General features: G+C 36.1%; 1 protein-coding gene and 1 pseudogene across 5 annotated transcripts in view; one reads left to right on the forward strand and one right to left on the reverse strand.

The window, feature by feature from the left end:
* Positions 1-23,113, forward strand: part of Set2 (SET domain containing 2) — a 426,901-nt gene that overhangs the window by 87,134 nt on the left and 316,654 nt on the right. The gene's annotated exons all lie outside the window — the stretch shown is intronic.
* LOC137501511 (NADH-ubiquinone oxidoreductase chain 5-like) lies at positions 2,997-4,723 on the reverse strand (annotated as a pseudogene).

Genomic DNA, 23,113 nt, shown 5'->3' on the forward strand with positions numbered 1-23,113 from the left:
ACCCAATATTAGCTCTTTCCCATCCTTCCGCTATCGAATACCTTAGATGTGTCAGTGCAGCATTAAACAAGTACAGTAGAAAATACTTTTAGGAATGTTTTAATTTAAACAAACATTAAACTTCTTTATGTCTTTCATTTTTATGAATTTTATGCCAAGTATGTATTAATGTACCAAGGCAAGAAAGGAAGTGCAGAATGAATAACAAAAGATATCTGATTTTGGTGGGAGCCTCTGTGGCTCAGACGGCAGCGCGTCGACCTCTCACCGCTGGATACTGTGGTTCAAATCCCGGTCACTCCATGTGAGATTTGTGCTGGACAAAGCAGAGGCGGGACAGGTTTTTCTCCGGTTTTCCCTGTCATCTTTCATTCCAGCAACACTCTCCATTCTCATTTCATAGCATCTATCAGCCATTAATAAATCACTTTGGGAGTGGCGACCCCATCGTACTAATAGCCTATATCTGCTTCATTCATTCCATCCCTGACCCTGTCAGAGATTGGAAAACAGGTTGTAGGTTTTCATTTTCATTTGATTTTGGTGTAATGTCTCAATTAATTTTTGATCCTGTTGTAGTACCTTCTAAAATTTATTCTACTTTAGTGCTATTTTGATTAATTCCTCTATTCTCTAATCTTTCCCCGTTTTGGGTGCTTAAACTTAATAACGTTTAAACTTGGGTAACTGGTTTTTTTTTTCACCCTCTTTGGATACCGTACATTCTTTTTAATAGCTTCCGTAATAGATAATGATATAATGTCAGTCTGATAAGCTATTGACATTAAGTTGCAATGTCAGAATTGGTATCTCATGAATAAAGCCTTATCATGGGCAGTGATAAGAACAGATTATGAATGCTGCAAAACAGATAAAAATAATTTTATGCTGTATATATATCAATGTTGAGTGATATTTGAAGTTTTGAAATATTATTATAGTGCTGTGATTAGAAAGAGAATTTGAATTTAAGAGCAATGGGAACATTTTGTACATTACACAATACATTTCTCCATTTTATGACACCTGTTTACAAATCCTTGTCTTTCATGTTTTGAGTGCTATGCCACCTTATCTTGTCGCACCAAGGGTGACTGTCCTACCTAATTAGAAGGAATTATTTACGCCATTTATTAATTAAAAAGTTCACAGCTTTTAACCAGCCTGATTATGTATAATTAGAAAGGTTGATATTACTGTTCTCCATTCAGTGTTCTTTGTCCTGTAGAATTCGTAAACAAATCCATCTATTGTAATCTGTGTCTTCCTAAGCTTTTCTTTCCTTTCATCTTTGATCGCATAGTTTGAGGGTCTGGTCATTTATCTACACTGAGTGGCACAAAAAATGCAACACCCAATAAACGATATGTAATTATCTATTTAATCAAAGTGAATACTGGGTATGTTATTGGCGTTGCTTTGCGAGCAAACAATGAGGTGCTGATTGTTTATTGCGCTAGCCTCAGTTGTTTTTTCCCGCCCAACCTGGTAAACACATGCCTGGATGTGAGCCAATAATGTTTTCTCGCTCTTGTAGCTCTTATTGTTGTACATTTAATTGTTTACCTTTCAATCACACGTGTTTGTAGGATCTTTCTGTGATTGTCTTAATCCGCGTTCTGGAGTAAACGTCATTAAACCCTGAACAAGCTGCGAAAGCATGCATTATGTTGCAGAATTGTTGAGGACTACATCTTCCACGATTTCCAGAACCGTATGAAGGTACAGGGAAACTGGAGGCTTTGCAAGGAGACCAGGATCAGGCCTGAGAAGAGCAACATTGGAGAGAGATGACCGCTTCTTACAACTTCAAGTTCCCCTTCTTAATACCACCATTCTCCTTGCTTCAGGAGTAACTGTTACCTGAGCACATCATAGCCTAATAGAAGGAAACTATAGTCAAGCTACACAAAGATTATTTTTCACAATCTTATTAGGTATCTACTTTACTATTCTTCAAGCCTATGAATATATTGAAGTCCCTTTTACCATTAGCGACGCTGTATACGGATCAACTTTCTTTGTAGCAACAGGATTCCATGGGCTCCACGTCATTATTGAAACTACATTCCTATTAATCTACTTATTACGACATTTAATATGTCATTTCTCAATTAATCATCCCTTTGGATTTGAAGTCACTGCATGATATTGACATTTTGTCGATGTAGTATGATTATTCTTATATATTTCTATCTATTGATGGGGAAGATAATTTATTATTTATTTAGTATATAAGTACATTTGACTTCCAATCAAAAAGATTGATTAATTCAAAATAAATAATCTGAATTATATTTATCATTTCATCATTCACAATTATTCTTATATCAATTGTCATAACTTTGGCCTCAATCCTCTCCAAAAAAACCATTAATGACCGAGAAAAGGCTTCCCCTTTTGAGTGTGGGTTTGATCCTAAAAGTTCAGCCCGACTTCCCTTCTTACGATTCTTCTTAATTGCTGTAATTTTCCTTATTTTTGATGTAGAAATTGCTTTACTTCTTCCTGTTATCATTATTATAAATTGATCAAATATTCTATCATGATCAGTTATTAGTACAATATTTTTATTAATTCTATTATTAGGATTATATCACGAATGAAACCAAGGAACCTTAGAATGAGCACATTAGGGTTGTATTTAACTATAACATTTGATTTGCACTCAAAAAGTATTGATTTCTCAATCTACCTTAAATAAGAAGCGATAAATTGCAATCGGTTTCGACCTGATCTTAGATGATTACATCCTTATTTACCTTCATTGAAACCAAAGTAGAGTTATATTACTGTTAATAATATTATTGAAATTTATTTCCAATTAAAGAAATGTGTTGATCAAATTAAAGCTGCTAACTTTTTATTTTAATGTTTTAATTCCATTAACATTTCTCCGTTTATATAGTTTAAATAAAACAATACATTTTCATTGTATAAATAATATATCAGTATATTTATAAATACTTAAAAGTTAATAAATTTCCCCAACATCTTCAGTGTTGTGCTCTACATAAGCTATTTAAGTACAAAATCAGCATAATCAGCATAATCATCCACAGGACAAAACTAATTAAATAAATCTTAATTCTATTATTCTGTCAATTTTGAATTATCCGAGAATATTGGACAGATTATGAATTATCTGACCACCTCAATCCTCACTCCAACCTTGATCTATAGTTTTAAAAACTTGCTTCCCTAAAAATAAAGGCAGATAGCTTACCCCGTAAGTTCTAATAAAAGGCATAAACCATATTGATCCTAAAAAATTAGATATCATAAATGTCTTTAGTGATAATAAATTATAAGACAAAGAAAACTTAGATACCTCATATCCAAATCAACCCCCTAATACTCTTACAATCAGTGCTAACAGTTTTAAAGTGGCCAGTAAACAAATCATAGAGGGTGATGGGAACATAACTTAATATACATCCCCCTAAAATCGCTATCATAACCAACACTAGTATTCTCTTTAGCATAATTCACCCTTCATCATTTAATGGATGGAATGATGTAGAATTAAATTCACCTGTTATCGAATAATATACTAATCGTAAAGAGTAACATACAGTCAAACCTGTAGAGAAAATATATCGAAAAAATCTAAATATATTAATATAAGATAATCTAACAATCTCTAAAATTAAATCCTTGGAATAAAACCCAGCTAAAAAAGGTATACCACAAAGTGCTAGATTAGAAATATTAAAACAAACAGCCGTTAGTGGTATCTGACTACAAATATTTCCCATAAACCGAATATCTTGAGAATCCTTTATATTATGAATTAATGAACCAGCACATATAAATAAAAGGGCCTTAAATAATGCGTGTGTTAAAAGATGAAAGAATGCTAATTTAGGAAACCCTATAGCTAAAATTCTTATTATCAAACCTAATTGTCTTAAAGTCGATAAGGCAATGATCTTCTTTAAGTCAAATTCAAAGTTAGCTCCTAAACCCGCTATAAATATAGTAAGGCCGGCTATAAGTAGTAAAAACTTAGACAATCAGGTATCCACAAATGCTGTATTAAACCGAATCAATAAGTAAACCCCTGCCGTAACCAACGTTGATGAATGTACTAAAGCTGATACAGGCGTCGGAGCAGCTATAGCTGCCGGCAGTCAAGAAGAAAAAGGAACTTGATCTCTCTTAGTTATAGCAGCCAATACCACTATAGTACTAATTAATATTATAATAAAAGAATCCTTATCAAAATCCAAGTAGTATACATAATTTCAACTCCCATATGCCATTATTCACGCAATAGCTATTAATAATGCTACATCCCCAATTCGATTCGATAAAGCTGTTTATAAACCCGCATTATAAGATTTAACATTTTGGTAGTAAATAACTAAACAATAAGAAACAAGCCCTAACCCATCTCATCCTAGTAAGATTCTAGTTAAATTTGGTCTAATAATCAAGAATATTATTGATAGTACAAATATTAATACCAAAACAATAAATCGATTGGTAGTCAAATCACCATGTATATATTCATCTCTATAAAAAATTACTAAAGCTGAAATAAACAATACCCTATAAATAAAAGTGATATCCAATCACACAGAAAGGTTATAACAATTGAACTTCTATTCAAATTTAATACTTCTCACTCAATAAAAATCACTAAATCATATATAATATAATAAAATCCTATAATTACCAAAATTATTGCTACAATAAACAAAAATAAAAAACTTAAAAAACAAATAGACAATGGTCATAAAATGGTTTAAAGTAGTTACCTACATCACTGGTATCACAAACCAACATTTTACTTTAAATTATTTAAACACAATCACAATATACATAAATCTCCCTTTAATACTAAAATATTTAATGGTAATCGATGAAGCAGCAGCAAAATAAACTCACGACTATATCCTCTTGAACAAGAGTAAATTCCAGAATATATTATACCATGTTGGCTATAAGCATATAAATATAAAGTATATACCGCCCTAAAAATGACAACAATATTAATATAACTATAGACACTCATGATCAAGCAACTAATCTATTAAACAGACTAATCTCAGCTTAAAGGAGGAGGCGCAACTATATTAGAAGAACTAAGGAGAAATCACCATATAGCCATTGAAGGCATAAAATTCATCAAACTCTTACTTACTAACATTCTTCGTCTTCCAAGACGCTCATACGTAATATTAGCTAATACAAATGGACCAGAAGAACATAATCCATGAGCGATTATAAGTATATAACTTCCTCTAAACCCTCCAACACTTAATGTTATTAAACCCCCTAGGACAATCCCTATATGAGAAACCGAAGAATAAGCAATTAAAGCCTTTAAATCCGTTTGATATAAACACACTAAAATAACTAATACGCCCCCAACCAAACTAATGGCAACCCAAACATAATTATACTTTAATCCTAAAGAAACCCTTATTGAATAAACACGTAACAACCCATATCCCTCCAACTTCAATAATACACCTGCCAAAATTATAGATCCAGATACTGGAACTTCCACATGTGCTTTTGGTAATCATAAATGAACAAGAAATATTGGAATTTTTACTAAAAAGGCCAAGATTAAAACCAAGTAAAACATAACATTAAACAAATTTACCCTCAACCTAAAATTAAAAACAAAGTAGGAATCAATCTACTTTCAAAAAACAAATAAAAAGAAAATATACTTATTCTTCTAAAGGTACAGTATAATATTAATAATAAAAACAAAACGTAAATGTGAAATAATTGATTGTAAAATTTAACTCGATAAACCGTCTCTCTCGCCGTAATTATTAACACACAAATTCAAAATCTTAATAAAATAAGTCCATAAGATAAAATATCCCCCCCCCAAAAGAGTAACTTAAATTACCAAAATCCCCCGATAAGATGCAACCCCTAAAAAATATAAAAGTTATAAAATATATCAAAGACTGAACCACCCATCAATAATCAATTAAAAAACATAAGGGGATTAAAAATACAATCATAAATATAAACTTTAACATTGTAAAACTCTAAATGTTTGAAAAAAATCATTACCATGAGTTCGAATTATAGAAACCAATACAGATAATCCTAAAGCCCCTTCACAAACAGAAAACGTCAAAAAAACTATACTAAAATACAATTCATAATCAAAAAATTTAAATATAAATAAAGCAACCCAAACAAACTCAACACAAATTCCAAACTCAACAATATAGACAATAAATGCTTAAGTTTAGACAAAAAGTTCACACTCCTATCAAAAATACTAGAATCAAGATAACTCAACTTATATTTATTACCATTGTTTTAGTAGTTTAATAAAAACACTGGTCTTGTAAACCAATATTAAGATTTTTCTTCTAAAACTCAGAGGAAAGAAAAATTCTTTTCACTAATCCCCAAAATTAATATTTTATACTTAAACTACCCTCTGAATCTTAAATTTAAGAATTCTTGTCTTTAACCTTCTTAATAGTATAATTTTTATACAATTTTTATCATTGTACAAACATGTATTATCTCTATGACTGTCGGATTAATATCCTCCTCCTTCTGATTTTCCTACATCCTATTCTTGATTTTCCTAGGAGGTATATTAGTTCTTTTTATCTACATTACTAGTTTAGCTTCTAATGAACTATTTTATACTTCTAAAAAAAACCTTTGTCATTACCTTATTATTAATTACCCTAATTTTAATAATTTCATCAATAAGAAATCCATATTTTACCAACATACTTACCAAAAATATGGACCTTACATCAATTGATCTAATATATAACTCTCAAAATACAGAAGCCACTCCCCATTTAATTAAACTCTATAATAAACCTAACCATCTTATTACCTTAATATTGGTAAACTACTTATTTCTCACTTTAATTGTAATTGTAAAAATTACAAACATCTTTCAAGGTCCTTTGCGACAAAAACTTTAATGGCCAAACCTATACGAGTATCACACCCTCTTTTTAAAATTGCTAATAATGCCTTAGTAGATCTGCGTGCCCCCTCCAATATTTCCGCTTGATGAAACTTTGGATCACTCCTCGGCCTTTGTTTAATAATTCAAATTGCCACCGGTCTTTTCTTAGCTATACACTATACTGCTAGTGTAGCTCACATCTGTCGTGATGTCAACTACGGTTGACTCTTACGCACTTTACATGCCAATGGCGCGTCTTTCTTCTTCATCTGCCTTTACCTTCATGTAGGCCGTGGTATATACTACGGTTCATATAATTACATGCACACTTGATCTACAGGTGTTGTAATCTTGTTTCTAGTTATAGGAACAGCTTTTATAGGATATGTTCTCCCTTGAGGTCAATATCTTTTTGAGGGGCAACTGTAATTACAAACCTTTTATCAGCTGTTCCTTATTTAGGTATTGATTTAGTTCAATGAGTTTGAGGGGGGTTCGCTGTTGATAATGCGACTCTCACTCGATTCTTCACTTTCCATTTTGTCTTACCATTCATCGTTGCTATAATAGTTATAATTCACCTTTTATTTCTTCATCAAACAGGATCAAATAACCCCTTAGGTCTAAATAGAAACTCAGATAAAATTCCATTTCATCCTTATTTCACCTTCAAGGACATTTTTGGTTTTGTCATTATAGTGGCCATCCTACTATTATTAACCCTTCTTGAACCTTATATATTAGGAGACCCTGATAATTTTACTCCTGCTAACCCTTTAGTTACACCTGTCCATATTCAACCCGAATGGTATTTCCTTTTTGCATACGCAATTTACGATCTATTCCTAATAAGTTAGGTGGAGTAATTGCATTAATAATATCCATTGCAATCCTTCTCATTCTCCCCTTTACTGCAAATAATAAATTCCGTGGAATCCAATTTTATCCAATTAAGCAAATCCTATTTTGATCTATAGTTTCTATTGTCATCCTTTTAACATGAATTGGTGCCCGACCAGTGGAAGATCCTTATATTCTAACTGGTCAAATCCTTACCGTCCTATATTTTCTTTACTATATCTTAAATCCTCTAATCTTTTATATTTGAGATAATCTAGTAAACTAGTTATTAAGCTTATGAAAGCATATGTTTTGAAAACATAAGACAGAAGTTCAATTCTTCTATTAACTTTACTAAATAAAATCCATTAAATAAGTAAAGAAAACACAAAAACCTTTAACCCTAGGAAAAAAAAAAAAAAAAAAAAAAATTAAGTGATAAAGGTAAATAAGCCTTCCATGCTAAATATATTAATTTATCATACCGAAATCGAGGAAGAGTTCCTCGGACCCAAATAAATATGAAAGCTAAGAAAGTCAACTTAAAAAAGAAATAAATTGATAAAACATCTCCTCCCAAAAAAATTATACAAAACAATATTCTTATAAACAAAATACTAGTGTATTCAGCTAAAAAAATTAATCCAAATCCACCACTTCTGTTGTTGTTGTTGTTGTTGTTGTTAGTCGTTTAGTCGCTTTCGACTCTCCGTGACCCCATAGACCAAAGTGCGCCATTTCTTCCTGTCGTATACAATTTTCCGAAGTCTTTCTAAATTGAGAGCCGTGGCTTCCTTGATGTCATCAATCCACCTCATCCGTTGTCGCCCTCTTCTCCTGTTACCATCAGTCTTCCCCAGCATTAAGGTCTTTTCCAGTGAATCATGTTTTCTGTATTCAACATTAAATGTAATTAAACATGTAATAAACTTCAAGTTCTCTGCAACCGTCACACCACCGCCGTTGAAGCACGAAATAGACTCCACCAAGTTTGAGGGGTCAATGTTAGTGAGAGAACCATTTGAAGAAGACTGGAAGAAGCCATACAGGTCTGGAACTCACCAGAGAGCATCACAGAGCTCGACTACATTTCGCAAGGGAACATCTTGGCTGGACAGTAGAACAATGGGATAGAGTGTTGTTCACCGATGAGTCGCGATTTGGTTTCCAATCACCTGGCGGAAGAGAGGGAGTCTGGAGAAGGCCAGGGGAAAGATATTCCTCTTGCACATTCTCATTCATGATGGCTTTTCAGGGTGGTTCTGTGATGGTTTGGGCAGGAATCAATACAGCTGCAAGGATGGATTTGGTCTTCGTGCAGAATGGGAGCCTTGCTGCATATCAGTATGTGGAGGAAATCCTTCTGGAGCATGTTGTGCCTTTCACTCCATTTATTGGTGATGATTTTACACTAATGTATGACAATGCATGCTTACATGTTGCAAGAATTGTGCAAGAGTTCTAGGATGAAGCAGGAATTCGTGCTATGGCTTGGCCTGCTCAAAGCCCTTATTTGAATCCTATTGACAACATTTGGGAACAGCTGGGTAGAAGAGCCCATCAGCACTATCCAGAGACCCTACAGGACCTATGGAGTGCCCTCCTGTAAGAATGGGAGACTATTCCTCAATAGGACATTACCCCATTAATCAGGAGCATGCCTGAATGGTTGAATGCAGTCATTGGTGCAAGAAGTGGCAATTCACGCTTTTGAAGATGCGAACACAGGTCCCCAAGATCGTCTCTGAGGTCTGTGAAGTGAAAGTGTGAAGTGTATAATGTCAAAACAGAAGTGCATTACTTTTATTAGCTTACTCAATGAAATGAAATGGCGTATGGCTTTTAGTGCCGGGAGTGTCCGAGGACATGTTCGGCTCGCCAGATGCAGGTCTTTTGATTTGACACCCGTAGGTGACCTGCGCGTCGTGATGAGGATGAAATGATGATGAAGACGACACATACACCCAGCCCCCGTGCCAGCGAAATTAACCAATTAAGGTTAAAATTCCCGACCCTGCCGGGAATCGAACCCGGGACCCCTGTGACCAAAGGCCAGCACGCTAACCATTTAGCCATGGAGCCGGACAGCTTACTCAATATTTCCTTGAAATGTGCATCTTTGGCTTTGTTCAATTTGTTTATAATTTTCTTGTCGCTTCATTGTTAGACACGTAGATGGGACCGTACCACAATATTCTATCATAAGATAGTGAATTAGTGTCATAAAAGTGTCAAATTTAAAATAAATTTCAGTTTTGAAAGAAATTGAAGTGTTGTGTTATTTTGTGCCACTCAGTGTATTTAGGCCTAATTTGTCCAAATCATTGCATTGTATTTTACTCCATGTCACTCAACTTTTCCATTTTTATTTCTTTCTGTTTACCTTGGTGGTGTGTTGTATCAGTTACTTAATATACCTAATACATTACATCTGTAGCCTTCTTTCATTCCTCTCTTTTCTCTGTACTACTTTGTTCTATAAATCACTCTCTAGTTGTATCCCCTGCTGATTTCCATATCCATTCTTGAATAGCCCCTTAACTTACTTCTACCCTGTTTCAAGATCTTTGTGAATTTTGTAGTACCTTTTTTCGTTGTCGTCACTGTTGTTCTTGGAAAGTGTGGCTTTCTATCTGGATGGCAGAAATTTGAATTCCGAATGATTCGATGTTGGAATTAAAAATCATGTAACATCGGAAAGACCCATCAGCCTTAAACCCTCTCAGGGAGAAACCAAAAGGAGCCTAGGCAGTTCCAGTGACCCCAGTATTACTTGGGACAAGCTGAAGAAAGCTTTACAATTTTTATCATAGTGTTTCTTACTTTTCTCCCTACCAATTGTCATTCCTTGTTCATTCCCCAATTTATACCATGACGCTGGACTTGTATTGTCGCCGGCCTGAGTGGCTCAGACGGTTGAGGCGCTGGCCTTCTGACTCCAACTTGGCAGGTTTGATCCTGGTTCAGTCTGGTGGTATTTGAAGGTGCTAAAATACGTCAGCCTCACGTCAGTAGATTTACTGGCACGTCAAAGAACTCCTGCAGAAATTCTGGCACCTTAGCATCTCCAAAAACTGTAAACAGTAATTATTGGGACGTAAGGCAAATAACATTATCTCTCTTGTCCTCTCTCTAATAATAGTTATCAAATAATTGTGTACATTGATAACCAACCACTACTCAATGATTGTAATAGTTTCATCTATGCTGATGACTTTGCTCTTGCTGTTAACTCTTTCCGGTCTAACTGCCAGCATAGCTCGCAGGGGCCAAAATTACGTTCATGTCGCTCTGCGAGCATAGCCCGTAGTAAGGTTTGACAGTTCGCTAACTTACTTCTACCCTGTTTCAAGATCTTTGTGAATTTTGTAGTACCTTTTTTCCTTGTCATGATTGTTGTGCTTGGAAAGTGTGGCTTTCTACCTGGATGGCAGAAATTTGAATTCTGAATGATTCCATGTTGGAATTTTTACTTGAAAAATCATGTAACATCAGAAAGACCATCAGCCTTACTCCCTCTCAGGGAGTATCAGTGATCCCAGTATTACTTGGGACAAGCTGAAGAAAAATTTACAATTTTTATCATAGGGGATCTTACTTTTCTTCCTACCATTTGTCATTCCTTGTTCATTCCTCAATTTATAGCATGAAGCTGGACTTGTATTTCTCATGTTGCTGGGCTGAGTGGCTCAGACGGTTGAGGCGCTGGCCATCTGACCCCAACTTGGCAGGTTTGATCCTGGTTCAGTCTGGTGGTATTTGAAGGTGCTCAAATACGTCAGCCTCGTGTCGGTAGATTTACTGTCATGTAAAAGAACTCCTGCAGGTCTAAATTCTGGCACCTCAGCATCTCTGAAAACTGTAAAAAGTAGTTATTTGGGACGTAAGGCAAATAACATTATTATCTCTCTTGTCCTTTCTCTAATCATAGTTATCAAATAATTGTGTACACTGATAACCAGCCACTACTCAAAGATTGTAATAGTTTCATCTTTGCTGATGCCTTTGCTCTGGCTGTTAACTCTTTCTGGTCTAACTGCGAGCATAGCTCGCAGGGGCCAAAATTACATTCACGCCGCTCTGCGAGCATAGCTCATGGTAGGGTTTGACAATTAACTAAAATTCGAGAACGAGCTACGCACACATTCTGCCAACTGCATTGTGTTTCATCATGTGTTACAAGGTATTTTAACGGATGGCAGTATTATCTAATTCAGAGAATTTGATATAATTGATGAGTGTGCATTAGTAGGTGTTGTCACTCAATCTGCTCTAAAACATGGCGTTTCGCAGCAAGCAAGTGCTTGATAGAAGTTATATATTTGATATTTCATGTAATCGTGATCCCTCAGATCTAAAAAACAGAAAACTTTACTAATATGCAGATATTCTTACGTATTCGCGCAGTTATGAAACGCGCAAGAACATAACGGTAAACTGTAAAATGAATTCTAATCATAATGAAATGCAAGATGTTGTTTCGAATTCCTATTTGGATGTCAATATTTCTGTTACCTTGGTTTGGTGGATCGGCAGAAGTGAAAGACGATGCTGGGGTGAATGGGTCTAACTACAAGGCCGAGATATGAATTAAAATTGCATTAAAGGTTAACCATTTTCACATAGAATTTCAAAGTTTAACAAATAACTACAAGTCAACAAATAACCGACAATCAGGTACAAGGCCAGGAAAAGCGAAAATTAACAAACTGGGCTTCAAGCCCCAATTTTTACAATTTCCGAGCTCTCAGCTCACAAACACGTATTTACCAAAGGGCAGAAAACCCCTAATAACATGGAGCACTTGCTCCCACCTTTGAATATCAAGCCTCTCTGAGGCACTTTTACCACAAATAAAAGAGCTGACCCGCTCTCAATTTTCTGAGTCTATCAAAGGCCACAACAGACTTTACCATTAACTGCCCTCAAGGCACACTTACAAGGAAACCAGGGGTATCTTGTACCCAACCTACTGGGCCTTAGTAGAAAAATAACAGGTTAAGCTAATGGCCCAAAATGCAAAATGAATGGAGGCGTGAATTTGCACTCCTACATGAAACTTCTTAAAACCTAAGACGCACTCGGCCGATGAAACGGGCTATTCCCAAACTAGGGAGGTGACTCGTATACAGAATAAATTTAACACATTAAGGAAGGGTAGATAATCGGTTACGAAAACGTAGTCACCTCAAATCAAAATGAAGGGGAGCTCGAGAGGGTAAAGCACTCCCTATCCCCGAATTACAGTTAAGGATATATGAAATTTTACCAAAGCGACGGAGAATTACATGTTTGGAGATAGGTTACATAGTAAAGGTTTCGGACCTTCCCCGCGGGTTAAACTGCTGAGCTAGCAAGAAATAAAGATGTTAAGCGGCCATTACCTTACTGAAGAACTGATGCCTGAAGAAAGAGGCGCTTCCCTCCTCGTGCTACATGTTCATACACTAAGTTAAATGTTGATGATGTGGCCGAGAGACAAGAAAATCAGCAGTTTTTATACCCTCGGGGAAGATTCAAGACCTTTCATGAATAATTTAAGACACACCCACAGGCGTTTATTGGGTAGCTTACAGTTACACATCAAAATCGAAGAAGAAAAACACGATTGGTCAAAAATTAATTACAGAAATAATTGATTGGCTAACTTCAAAACTGGCGGAAAGAAAAGATTAATATTGCCAACCCACAAATGAAAGAACGAAATTTAGTAATAAGGAAACTTATGAGTACAAAATATCTTCAAAAAAGTTCCTTCACTTTGCCCCAGGGTGCAAGATCATAGTTTTTTTTGGTAGAGACATCTATAAGAGAATGTCCACACTTCTTGATCAAATGGAAAACAAAACAAGTTGAAATCCACGCAGTATTGACAACTTTGAAATCACAAAATTTACGGTAGTGACATCTTCTGAGAAACTTATGAGTTGATCCAGTTTTTAAAGTTCCGAGTTTCTCCTGTAGAGGAGGACTTTAAGGCGAAAAATTCAAATGTGCGGCGTAGAGGTGTACCAGCCGGTACAATTTCCATTTGTGAATAAAATTACAGTTACATGCCTTCTTTGCTAACATCACCTTCCGAACCAGTATCGTCACATAAAAATATATAAATAAAATTTCGTAAGAGCTCCCATTTCTGTTGTTCTTATTACTGTTGTTATTATTATTATTGAACAGTTATTTTATATCATTTTCATTATTATTGTTGTTGTTTTGTAATTGCAATGCACATTTTACATGATCAATCTAGGGAAAACATAACATTATTTCAGAAAACTACTTACTTAATAATTCGTCAGACTTTTTTTCCATTGAAAAAATATGGTATAATATATAAACAATTTTAAAATCTCAAGTGAGAGCTGTTGAGAAACAAACATCATTTTTTTAAAGTAAATTCTCAAACAAGCACAAGGTACAGAGATATAATCTTTTTCAAATCCTAGAAATGCCCAGTCCAGAACGTTTGCTAGGGATATTCAGGCCCAGACCAGAATGGGTTAAGTCCAATCTGTTCAGACAGAGCACATGCTTGCAGTTGCTCTTGAACAACTTAGTATTTACTATGAATGGAATCAACTTGCACAGTGTCTTAATGAGAACCATGTATGTGCTTTCCATCTAAAATATAAGCAAGCTGATTAAAAACTTGGAGAATTCTGGGAAGGAGCCTCACTAGATCATTGTCTCCACCCCTGATACGTAGGTACTGCATCATATGTTTTGCCTTCAAGCAGCATTCTTTGCCTCAAGTTGATCCAGGTCTCTTCTAGGAACAATCTTCTCTGAAACTGGCAGGAACAAACTATGGCAAACATCCTCAAACCTCAAGAATAACAGTTCTAGTCATATATTACTCTGCTGAGGAATATGCCAGCTCTGCATAGTAAAAATCTGCACATGATGATGTAGCTGCAGAATTATTATATGGATGAAGTTCACTATCATGCTGGAGTTGTTCCATACAGAATCAGAAGAGAGGCATAGATCATCCACAGTGACCTTGCATCCTCTCTCTGGATAAAAATATGCTGAAGGAAAAATCCAGAAAGGGCTTCTTTGCAACTTCACAGCCTCTAGAATGGAAGTCCCTGGATAGATTATTGGTTGAAGTTGCTAGAATCAGGGGAGAATTTACATTAGTGACACTTCTCTATCAACAGTCTTATGTGCTTGCATTGAACCACAAACAGCCCAGCATCTCTTGTGCTGCTCCTCTTGCCCATCCAGCTGCATGAGGAAGAACTTGGATGTTAGCTACACCAAATGCTCTTGATCTGGCTACATTTTGGGCAGGTACTGTGTAACATAGACAATTGTACATTAGGTTTCCTCTGTACTATTAATTTAATTTCAAGTTTTGTTAGTGTTCAGTTTCTAATATTTGTACTTCTGACACAAATAAAGAAGAAAGATCACAATTATCACCAGCAAATACAATTATTTTCTTGTGCCTCATATGTGGCTTTCCCTGCCTCCATGATCTCTCATCGTTATCATAAATTGTTAATACAAAAGAAAATCTAAAATAGTTCTTAAAAATATATATTTGCTTTCATCATCATCATCATCATCATCATCAATGTCCCACTCCAGTCGCCGGGTGTGGTTTACAAGCCTCCTCTACTCCTTTCTGTCCTTCCACTTTTCCTGCTCCATTACTTCCGCCACATCCAATCCATCTTCTCTAATGTCCTTCCAAATCTGATCCATCCACCTTCTTCTCGGTCTTCCAACTGGTCTCTTTCCTTCAACTTCTCTTTCCAGTTCCCTTCTTGCTACCCGTTCCTTTCCCGTTCTTTTTATATGTCCGAACCATCTCAGCCTTGCTTTCTGTATCTTCTGTACTAACTATTCTATATTCAGCTCTTCTCTGGTTTTAATATTTTGAATTCTATCTCTTCTTGTCTTTTTAAGCGTAGTTCTTAAAAATTTAATTTCTACTGCTGGGATCTTACTATCTTGTCTCTTATTAGTACCAGCGTTTCTAGCCCGTATGTTACAATTGGTATGAAATACTGTTTATGTGATGTTAATTTCGTTCTCTTGGGTACTTTATCATCCCATAAAAGCTCTCTGACTTGATAAGATGTTGTACCTTAACTTAGTCTCTTATTAATTTCAGGGTTGATTTCATTACTTCCATTAATAATGCTACCCAGATATGTAAACTGTTCTACATTCTGTAACTGTTCTTCATCTATGTTCACTTGGCTTCTCTTTTTCTCTTTTCCATAGTGAATGACTACAATTTTCTTTTTACTAATTACCATTCCAAACTCCTTTGCATTATACAGTTCTATTTGAGATTATTCTTGATAACATGCATTAGAGTGGAATGGAGCCAGGAAAGCAGTTTCGTATCTTCGTCTGCACAGTGAGAGAGAAGTATGAAATGCAGGGATGTCAGGTCTCCTACTCATAACAGCATGGACAGCAAAAGCATAAGTACAAAAGTGTAAGCATTTCTTCATCCAGTCATATCTTCAATTCTAAAGCAATGACTTATATTTTTCGGGGGCTTGAAAATTTGAGGGAAATTTTTGAGCTATTTAAGAGGTAAATGGAAATTAAGGAAGAGAAATAGAAGGCGAAATAAAACTTGGTACCAGAAGAGTTGATACGCCCTTGATCCCCAGAAATATAGAATATAGAAGTTTAAGTTCTAAAACAATGTTATTATTTAACCTTGTAAGAAATTTGTGGCTGAAGATGTTCAAAATATGAATGAAACATGTCCTATGTTTTAATATTTAAGCAATAAAATAAGGACGAGATCCTAATTTTATAATTGCTTTTAATTTATTGAATAGGTGGATACAAAAGTTTTATTGTTTCTCCTTTAAATAGACTTTCAGTACAGAAAAATGAGGATAGTCTCTTGCAATACTAATGTCATTCCGCGCCATCTCTCTGTTGACAGCTCGGAAGTCAAGCAGCTCATATTATTTCTACCAAGTCTTCCCAGCCCAAACTTTGCAACATTTTTGTAACACTACCCTTTTGTTGGAAATCACCCAGAACAAATCGGGCTGCTTTTCTTTGGATTTTTTCCAATTATTGAATCAAGTAATCTTGGCGAGGATCCCATACACTGGAACCATATTCTACTTGGGGTCTTACCAGAGACTTGTATACCCTCTCTTTTACATCCTTACTACAACCCTTAAATACTCTCATAACCATGTGTAGAGATCTGTACCCTTCATTTACAACCCCATTTATGTGATTACCCCAATGAAGATCTTTCCTTATACACTGACTGACAGAGCAAATACAACACCAACAAGGAGTGGTCAGAACTTTATGCCAATTGCAGGGTAGACTGACGTCACTGAGGTATGCTCATGATGTGAAATGCGCCGCTGTGCTGTGCACGTAGCGAACGATAAATGGGACACGGCGTTGGCGAATGGCCCACTTCGTACCGTGATTTCTCAGCCGACAGTCATTGTAGAACGTGTTGTCGTGTGCCACAGGACACGTGTATAGCTAAGAATGCCAGGCCGCCGTCAACGGAGACATTTCCAGCAGACAGACGACTTTACGAGGGGTATGGTGATCGGGCTGAGAAGGGCAGGTATCATGATTTTTTGATCATGATAGTTACTTACTGCTGCTGAGTGGATGAGATGCACACAACCTGGCTGCCTGACGTGTACTGTACCGTGTTCTACTGGTGTTAGTATCTGTTACTGTAAGGGGAATGGAGGATTGGTGGGGGGAGCTGTCCTATGTGTAGAGGCGGAATTGGCCGTGTCAGTCGTCTGTGCTGTGGTTCGCGTCCGACGTTGTTTGTTGATTATTTTAAGATAGTAAATTTTTGCAATGGGGATAACTTTATAAAATAAGATGTTGGTTTTTTCGGTTATTTCATTAATATTGTAATTAGGGTTAGTATATTGATCCAGTATTATGTATAATTCTTCTGTTATATTGAGCAAGGGGCCTTTGGGGTTTGTGCTTAGTATTTTCATATCGTTATCTATATTCGTAAAACTATGTTTGTATTCGTCCATATGTTGACCTATTGCAGAAAAGTGGTTGTGTTTTACGGCATTAATATGTTAATTGTATCTGATAGCAAAATTCCTACCGGTACGTCCTACATAACTTGTTGAGCAATTATTGCAGCTGATTCGGTGTACTCCAGAGCAATGGTATTTGTTAGTATTATTGACTGTATTGGTATTATGTAAGATACTGCTGCTGTTATGCGTGGTCCTGAAGGCTATTTCAGGATTGTGCTTTTTTGAAAATATTAGTCAAAGGGTATATGTGTGTACTGTTAAAGGTAATAATAATAATAATAATAATAATAATAATAATCGTATGGCTTCACAAAACATCAGCAATCCCCCAAGGAAACGCAAACACAGGTGGTGGAATGACACCTGTGACAAGGCCATAGAAGTCAGAATTAGGTCCTGGCTAAACTGGAGTTCCCATAAAACTGATCAAAATCGTGATGAATTCTTCAAAACACAGAAACAAACCTCAAAAATCATCAGATCTGAAAAACGAAAATATGATCAAAACAGACTGGTAGAAATAGAAGAAGATTTTAAGAAAAACAATACACGGAACTTCTACAGAACATTCAGAGAAGAATTATCCAATTACCAGGCACCTAGTCTCTGTTTCAAACGTACAGATGGGACTTTGGAAACAAGTAATAAGGGAAATTGTGAACTCCTAGCAAACCATTTCATGGACCTTTTAAACTGTGAATCTCCAAAGGAACAATTCACCTATGAAAAACCAACACCTAATCCAGATTCAGAACCCCCCACATTACAAGAAGTCAAACAAATAATCAGAGATTTAAAAGACAACAAAGCACCAGGAGAAGATGGAATAATCGCTGAAATGTTGAAAATTGGTGGTGACAAACTGGCCCAGAGTATTCAAAAAATCTTACAGGACATTTGGTTTTCTGAAGAAATTCCGGAGGATTGGAAATGTGCATTGATTCACCCACTTCACAAGAAAGGAGACAAATCAGATATTAACAACTACAGAGGAATTTCTCTCCTCTCACTCGTATATAAAATCTTCTCTAAAGCTCTACTTAATAGATTAGAGAAACAAACAGACCACCTGATCGGAGATTATCAGGCTGGATTCCGAAAAGGGAGATCCTGCGCAGAACAAATCTTAAACCTAAAAACCATACTACAGATTCGCAAAACCAAACAAACAGTAATCACCTTTGTTGACTTCAAAAAAGCGTATGATTCCATAGATCGGCAGACCCTGTTCAACATACTAGAGGAATTTCAAGTCGACAGGAAAACGAGGGAATTGATTAAACAAACTCTGACCAACACAACATCAAAAGTTAAGTTCTTGGGAGAAATTTCTGAACCGTTCGAAATCAGAACTGGCGTCCGACAGGGAGATGGACTATCCCCACTACTATTCAATTTAGTTTTGGAAAAAGTGATTCGTGAATGGAGAAAAGAAACTAAAGGTATAAACATTGGCAGACTTCTTAAAGACAAAATTCACCTTGACTGCTTAGCTTTCGCAGATGACCTTGCGATACTTTCGAACAACAGACAAGAAGCAATCCAATCCATAGAAAAATTGAATGAAATAGCCGCAAAAACCGGACTTCAAATTTCATTTGAAAAGACGCAGTTTATGGAAGGAACTAAGTCAAGATTCGACAATCAACCATTAATCACCAACTGTGGAATAATTTCCCAAGTAGACAAATTCAAATATCTAGGTGAAATTATTCAGCCAGCAGGGTTAAATCAGGTAGCTAACAAAGAAAGAACTGCTAAACTGCAAAGGGCTTACAAAATCACATGGAACAGATACAACAAAAGATGTATATCAAAAAATGCAAAATTACGACACTACAATACAGTCATCAAACCAGAGGCACTTTATGCATCTGAAACACTGATCATTGGCGGCAGGTCACAAATGAAAAGCATTGAGAAACAAGAGAGGAAAATTCTCAGAAAAATCCTAGGACCAAAGTTCGAAAATGGAATTTGGATGAAAAAGAAACCACACGAAATTTTTCAATTCACAGAAAAAATCACAGATACCATCAGAAAGAGACGACTAAAATTCTACGGACACCTACACAGAATGGATAACAACAGGCTGACAAAGAAAATTCTAAATCTAGCTCTAACCCTGAAAATCCGCAACAATTGGTTAGCAGAAATTCATGAAGATCTACAAGAAATGGGTATTGAGGACGAAACCATTCAAGATAGAATGAAATTTAGAAGCTTAGTAAACAAACATAAATTTGCAGAGAAACCAACAAGAAAAAATACAGGCTGGACAGAAACACGCAGAAAGGAACACAGTGAAAAAATGAAGAGATATTGGGAAGAAAAGAAGAAGAAACATTGTGCAAAATAAGTTCAAACGCGCTCCACAGCTGGGCACAACGAATCAAAAAAAAAAAATCGTATGGCCTCAGCTACCGTGTGCAGACATTTCAATTTGACGCCATCTGGCTGTCTGCTCGTCAATTTCGACGTTCCGTTTTACTCTAGGCCCACTAGATGGCAGACCGAGTAAACCGAAACTCTCTTGGGCGTCTATGGCTGAGATTTAATGAATTTTGTCGGGTAAACACCAAATGTGTCACCAGAGATCTTTTACATGCCGACATTGTTCTTATTATTTTCATCAGTTTAGTTTTTGGTCGAGACTTGATCTTATGTATGATTGAATTAATTATTTCTTTCTTGTAGCCGTTTTTTCTGGCTATTTCTTGAATCAAATGTATTTCTTCATTAAAGTCGGTTTTTGATAGTGGTATATTGAAAGCCCTGTAAATCATACTGTGGTACGCTGCTTTTTTATAGGTATTAGGGTGGATGGAGTCTGTTTTTATTGTGTTTAATGTGTGAGTGGGTTTACGATAAATTTTGAAGGTCAAACGATCTTCATGGCTGGTAATAGATCGAGATAATTTAATTTGCAGTTATTCTCAGATTCTTTTGTAAACTGTATGTGTGGGTCTATGGTGTTTATTCTGTCTAAAATGGTGTTGTCTTTAATTTGTTGTTGTCGATGATGATAAAAATGTCATCGACAAATCTACACCAAAAAAATATTCTGTCTATTTTACTGATTGACGTATACTCGAGGTGGTCTATGTATATTTTGGCTAGTATACCGGAAGCAGGGGAGCCCATCGGCAGGCCTTTTGTTGATAAATTGTGTCATGGAACCTGAAGAAATTATTAACCCTCACAGTAACACCATATGTTTTTCTGAAGTGTTGTGCGAATGAATGCCATCTATTCCTCTTAAGGAGGGGAGAGTTATCCCCTCCACCACCTCTATTCCTTGTTCATTCCATCTGGTAACTTTAAATAACAGGCTTTGAGTGACACGTCTTCGAAACATGTGGTGTAACTAAAGCGATATGTATAGACGTGTTACTGTCAGGGTTAATGGCGAATTCAAGTAATGCTATGAATTCTTTAATCTCTAAGTTGCTTAGTTTACTGTAAGTTTTAAGATTGGATAGAATTATATGTATGTTTTTCTTAGTGGGAATGTTCGGATGCATATTAGTTATATCATATGAAGCTATGGAATGGTATTGTTCTATCTGCAGTTCTTTAGTCTTATTATTGATAATGTCGTGCCGTCGTTGCTTGGGTCTGGCTCGTGGTCATTGGTTGTTGATGCAAGGTGATAGAATGAAGAATTAATATGTTGATAATGCCTTAGTACGAGAAACAGCTCCGTACCATCATTCCACCACTACCACCTCCAAATTTCCTGGTTGGCAGTGTACACTCTGACAGAAACATTCCTTGAGTAGACTCTACATCCATGCACGCCCATAGGCTGAAATGACGTGAATCTCGACTTATCACTCCACAGAATCAGTTTCCACTGCTCCAGTGTCCAGTTGTGATGGTATCTTTCGTGATATGGGGCTTGTGTGCCGCTGCTCCTTCGGAATATCTGAGTTGATGGGTATCTTCGATCATTGTTCCAATGGAAGTAGATGCTCCTGATGCTGCATGAAATTCCTGTCAAATAGCAGACATCTGGTGTGCCCTGTTTTTGACAATTTCATGTTTCAGGTTTCTGTGATTTCTGTCTGTCAACAATTTAGGTCACCCAATATGTGCACCATTGGCACAATGCCCATCCACATTCCACTTACACAGCGCAAATGCTACTGTTAATTTGGGCCTGTTTAACTTCACTACAATTGCCCTACTAGACAGCCCACTAAGGTGGTATCCTGCAATCATATGTTCTTATCAAAGTTCGATAGCTCTGTACATCGTGCCGTCTTCTTTTCAATTGGTTCTCATATGTCCTGAAGCATGTCAACCACACAAGTCAACTGATGTACTAAATAACCAATCATGAGTGCCCAGTTAATTTTTGGTAGAGAGTGTACACAACTTAGAAGATTGCGGAGAGACCAATTTTTCAAATTGTGCTAGTTTAGGTAATGAGAGCAACAGGAAGGAGACATAAGGAAACATGAAAGAACAAGGACCTACTCCATATCTAATTATACTGCTGTTTTCATTAAAGGCCTCTCTCATCATCAAACCCAAATTTTGCAGACATTTTTTTCTCATCCCACTCTGATGAGTCTAGTGTCAGACCTAAGACGAAACGCTGGTTAATAGAGCAAACGCCTGAAAAAGCCTTACATCTGATCTATTTTTTTCTCAGCCGCTCGGTGTCTGCTTCTTAGCTTCGTGTGATTGAACGTCCGCATTCTTTGAGGGAACCAGACTTGATATGGAAAGTTGAATATAAGAAGAAATCCATATATCGTACACCTTTGAATGTAGTAATGTAGTTTACATGATCGAGTGAAACATATTTCACCTTTGTATTTTCTAATTCATAATTTTTGTGTAAGGAGCTCCAGTGTTGAATGTTATGCGAGTTGTATTTCTGGAAATTTTATCAATTTCATAAACTGTTACCAGTCACAGGTTTTATTAAATATTTTACAATACATTTCAGAGACTTTGCTCATCTCGCTTTTTTCACCACCTGACGGTAGAGCAAAATCTCTGAAACGCATTGTGAAATAAATAATTTAGTAAAAGTTATGAACCAAGTGAATTGGCCGTGCAGTTAGGATGGTGTAGCTGTGAGCTTGCATTCGGGAGATATTTTTCCATGGTCCCATTTTCACACCGAGCAAATGCTGGGGCTGTACATTAATTAAGGCCACAGCCATTTCCTGTCCAATCCTAACCCTTTCCCATCTTTGTATTGCCGAAAACCTTCAATATATTAGTGCGACGTTAAGCCACTAGGAAAAAAAAGTGACTGGTAACAGTTTATATTATTTCGTAAAGGATTAATTCATAGTTGCGGACA

The sequence above is a fragment of the Anabrus simplex genome, chromosome 7 (assembly GCF_040414725.1).
Source record: "Anabrus simplex isolate iqAnaSimp1 chromosome 7, ASM4041472v1, whole genome shotgun sequence".
Lineage (NCBI taxonomy): Eukaryota > Metazoa > Arthropoda > Insecta > Orthoptera > Tettigoniidae > Anabrus > Anabrus simplex.